The sequence below is a fragment of the Sapajus apella genome, unplaced genomic scaffold (genome assembly GCF_009761245.1).
Source record: "Sapajus apella isolate SASKATOON/1434 unplaced genomic scaffold, GSC_monkey_1.0 scaffold4174, whole genome shotgun sequence".
NCBI lineage: Eukaryota > Metazoa > Chordata > Mammalia > Primates > Cebidae > Sapajus > Sapajus apella.
Window position 1 is genome coordinate 3267 of NW_022441100.1, and position 1273 is coordinate 4539.

Below are 1273 nucleotides of genomic sequence, written 5' to 3' on the forward strand. Positions count from 1 at the left end.
CTGGTTTGATGTCACCGTTCTGGGCATGGGTGGGACAGGCGGGGAAGGCGGGGAGGCAGCCGCAGGGTGGGCTGTGCTGAGGGATGCTGGGCCCAGCAGGGGCAGCAGACGGCTCCGTGCCACGTTGGGCCTCTGGCCGCTCACCAGGCGTTCTCTAACTCGTGGTCCCCTCTGACCTCACCGGCCCTCCCCAGGGACTCCACGCCAGCCTGCTTCTGCCCCTGGCCTCTTCTCTCTTTGCCTTGGGCAGCGGCAACCAGGGCAGCTCAGAATAGCGCCAGCCTCCCGGTTGGGGAGCAGAACTGGCAATTAGGGAGTTTGTGGAGTTTCTAATTACACAGCGGCCCCTCTGCCAGGAGCTGGCGCCCGCCAGCCGGGGGCAGGCTGCCGGGAGTACCCGGCTCCAGCTGGAGACAGCCAGTGCCTGAGGATTTGGGGGGAGCAGGTGGGGAAACCTTGGCGCAGGGCTGACACCTTCCTCTGTGCCTGAGCCCAGGAGCTGGGGCAGCGTGGGTGTCCGTGTGGGTGGGCACGCTTCTCTGCTGGGGGCACAGCCACCTGGAGCCCTAATGTGTGGTGGTTGAGAGCCAGTCGGAGAGACCTGGCATGGAATCGTGCTTCTTGCAAACGAGCAGTGTGGAGAGATGGACAAGAGAAACGCATGGTGTATCAGAGGACAGCTGCCGGAAGAGCTGTGCTGAGAGTGAAGCAGGGACGGGGCAGGGCCGGGAAGAGAAGCCTCATGTGAAGGTGACCTGGGTGCAGGGACTTGAAGGGGATGATGGAGGACCCTCGGGAGGTCCCAGCGAGGAGCGGCCTGGCTGAACAGCCGCCTGTGCAGAGGGCCTTCGGAGGAGCTCAGGAGAAGCAGGGATGGGGGCTGGATGGAGGGACTGAGGGGGAGCAGGAGGAGGGCATCAGAGAGGAGCTGGGGACAGATCCTGGAGGTTCTAGGGGCACAATAAACACTGCGGCTTTTGTCTTGTCAGGTCTGTCTTTTTTTTGAGATGGAGTCTCACTCTGTCCCCCAGGCTGGAGTGCAGTGGCACGATCTCAGTTCACTGCAACCTCCACTTCCCAGATTCAAGTGATTCTCCCGCCTCAGCCTCCCGGGTAGCTGGGATTACAGGCGCGTGCCGCCACCCTCAGCTAATTTTTGTGCAGGGCTTTGACATGTTGGCCAGGCTGGTCTTGAACTCCTGACCTCAAGTGATCCACCTGTCTCGGCCTCCCAAAGTGCTGGGATTACAGGTGTGAACCACTGTGCCTGGCC